The 3698-nt window shown below is 38.6% G+C and overlaps 1 pseudogene; it reads left to right on the top strand.

The window, feature by feature from the left end:
- Positions 1–516: 516 nt before the first annotated feature.
- On the top strand, positions 517–1301 carry LOC106087488 (small ribosomal subunit protein eS4-like; annotated as a pseudogene).
- Positions 1302–3698: the final 2397 nt, after the last annotated feature.

Raw genomic sequence — 3698 nt, forward strand, 5'->3', positions numbered from 1 at the left:
GTTCGCATCCTGGCGAGACCATCAGAAAAAATTTTCAGCGGTGGCTCTCCCCTCCGAATGCTGGCAACATTTGTGAGGTACAATGCCATGTAAAACTTCTCTCCAAAGAGGTGTTGCACTGCGGCAAACCGTTCGGACCCGGCTATAAAAGGGAGGCACCTTATCATTGAGCTTAAATTTGAATCGAACTGCATTCATTGATATGTGAGAAGCTTGCCCCTGTTCCTTAGAGGAATGTTCATGGGCAAAATTTGCAATTTGCAACATAGGACCCAAATATGGTTTGAATCGGACTATATTCAGATATAACTGCCGTATAGACCGATCTGCCGAGAAAGGGTCTGAAGCCCATAAAAGCTTTAGTTTTTTATCCAATTTCACTGAAATTTTAAACAGTGAGTAGTTTTAGGCCACCCGCCATCCGACCCAAATATGGTAACAGATATAGCTGTCATATAGACCGATCTCCCGATGAAGGGTCTGAAGCTCATAAAAGCTTTTTTCGTATCTTACAAGATGGTGTGAGGTCCTAAGAAGCATTTTTAATGTTTAGCCGCCCCAAATGCTTGGATCGTGGACAAATTGGGAGGTGTTTTTTTGGGCCCCGTCCCTCTATTGGCCAACACAAATTGCGCGAATCATTGCCCTTGATGATATTTTTGAGAAATTGTCTTAAGTATGCCTTGAACGGTGCCGAAGTAACCAAAATCGTTACGAAGCGTCTGATTGACGGCAAGGTACGCATTGATCCTACCTATCCTGCTGGATCCTACCTATCATGAATGTCATCACCGTTGAAAAAACCGGCGAAAACGTCCGTTTGATCTATGACATTAAAGGTCGATTCGTATTTCCCAATGAAGAAGCCGCCTACAACATTGTGCAAGCTATGCAAGACCCAATTGGGAGCCAAAAGTGTTCCATACGTTGCTACTCATGATGGCCGTTATCCCAATCCTTTGATCAAAGCCAACGATACCGTTCAAGTTAACATTGCCTTTAGCAAAATTACCAATTACATAAAATTCCATTCCGGCAACCAGTGCATGGTCACTAGAGGTAGAAATTCTAGTCGTGTCGATACCGTTGTCAACCGCGAAAGTTATCCTGGATCTTTTGATATTGTGCACTTTAAGGACACTCAATGCCATGTATTCCCTTCCTGGTTGACTAATCATTGTTTCATCATTGTTAAAGGCAACAAGCCCTATATCAGCTTACCTTTAGGCAAGGGTGTCAAATTAAGCATTGCTGAGGAACGTGACAAGTGTTTGGCCATCCAATACATTTTATACACCTAAAAAATTAAAAAAGAAAAAAACAAGTAAAAGCCTGCTAAGTTCGGCCGGGCCGAATTTTGGGAACCCAACACCATGGATTCTGTCAAAAATTTTCTACACAATAAGTTTAGTTAAAGGGCATTATTTTATAGTTTTTTTGACCGTACTTGGCATAACAGAGCAAACCTTGCACGTGGTGTTTTAGTATCACTTCCAAAAACTATACTAGGTATGGCGCAAATCGGTATATAACCTGATATAGCTGCCATATAAACCAATCTTGGGTCTTGACTTTTTGAGCCTCTAGAGGGCGCAGTTCTCATCCGATTTGACTGAAATTTTGCACGTTGTGTTTTGGTATCACTTCCAACAAATGTGCTACGTATGATTCAAATCGGTACATAACCTAATATAGCTGCCATATAAACCGATCTTGGGTTTGGACTTCTTGAGCCTCTAGAGGGCGCAATTCTCGTCCGATTTAACTGAAATTTTGCACGTAGTGTTTTGGTATCACTTCCAACAACTGTGCGTAGAATGACGCAAATCGGTACATAACCCGATATAGCTGCCATATAAACTGATCTTGGGTCTTGACTTCTTGAGCCTCTAGAGGGCGCAGTTCTCATCCGATTTGGCAGAAATTTTGTACAACGGCTTCTCTCTTGACCTTCAACATACGTGTCTAATATGGTCTGAATCGATCAATAGCTTGATACAGCTCCCGTATTAACCTATCTCCCGAGTTTGCTCCTAAGCCCCTACAAGGCGCAATTCTCATCCGAATGAACTGAAATATTACACAATGACTTCAACAATGTTCAGCATTCATTTATGGTCCGAATTAGACTATAACTTGATATAGCTCCAATAGCATAGCAATTCTTTTCTTTTATCCTTTGTTTGCCTAAAAAGAGATATCGCGCATAAAACTCGACAAATGCGATCCATGGTGGAGGGTATTTAAGATTCGGCCCGGCCGAACTTAGCACGCTCTTACTGTACACGCTCTTGTGGTACAGGGTATTATAACTTAGTGCATTTGTTTGTAACACCCAAAGAAAGAAAGATAGACCCATTGATAAGTATACCGATCGACTCAGAATCAATTTCTGATTCGATTTAGCTATGTCCGTCTGTCTGTCTGTTTGTCCGTCTGTCTGCCTGTCCATGTTAATTTGTGTACAAACTACAGGTCGCAATTTTCATCCGACCGTCTTCAAATTTGGTATAGGCATGTTTTTCTGCCTAAAGACAAGGCCTATTGAAATTGGAAAAAATCGTATCAGATTTGGATATAGCTCCCTTATATATATTCGTCTGACTTGCAGAAATAATGCAATAAAGTGGTCATTTGTTAATCGGTTCTCTCGAAATTGGGCAGGAAGGATTTTTTTATGACTCTTGACATTACTGGTGAATTTCATAGAAGTCGGTTCAGATTTAGATATAGCTCTCGTACATATATATAGCCCGATTTTCACTTCTAGAGCTATTGCAAGCGCTTTTATTGACCAATCTTCCCAAAACTTTGTACAATTTCATAGAAATCGGTGAATTTCATAGAAATCGGTTCAGATTTAGATATAGCTCTCGTACATATATATAGCTCGATTTTCACTTCTAGAGCTATTGCAAGCACATTTATTGACCAATCTTCCCAAAATTTTGTACCACGCCTTCCTCGACGACTACCACAATATCTGAGAAGTTTGATTGAAATCGGTTTAGATTTAGATATAGCTCCCATATATATGTTCATCAGATTTTGGCTAATTTACAATATAGTTGTCATTTGTCAACCGTAGTTATTAAAGTTTGAACATATTTTTATTATATAAATACGTATGAACGACGTCTATGTCACACCGCAGTACTTTGTGATACAAATTCTCAATGGCAATCGGATTCCCCAGTATTATTAGAACAAAAAAATCATAAAAATAAAAACTTTTAATTACAACAGTTTTGTTAAACAGGTGCAGTACATTTTGTATATGAAATTGATATAGAACACAGCGTCATACTACATTCAAAATCCCTTCTGTCAATATTTGATTACCATAGAGTTTGAAACCTCGAAATAATTAATTTCTGTCATACAATAATAAGTATTAATTAACATTTTTCAATTTTATATGCACTTCACTGAACAAAGTGTAAAAAAAAAAAAAAATTAAAAATTTATAATGGCTTACCACTGACAGCCTCCACCGCAACAGTCTGCCAGGGGATTGGCAAATATTTTGTGAACAATTAGTTGCATTAAAATCAACATCAATACTGAACAAGTCAACCAACAGCTTATCAGAGGAGACTCATAATATTGGAAACATAAATCATCTACCCAGGCCACTCACTGATATTGGCTACTGCCTTCGACATTATTTATGTAGTGTAGTTATAGTAAAATTGAAT

Source organism: Stomoxys calcitrans, chromosome 5 (genome assembly GCF_963082655.1).
Source record: "Stomoxys calcitrans chromosome 5, idStoCalc2.1, whole genome shotgun sequence".
Classification (NCBI taxonomy): domain Eukaryota; kingdom Metazoa; phylum Arthropoda; class Insecta; order Diptera; family Muscidae; genus Stomoxys; species Stomoxys calcitrans.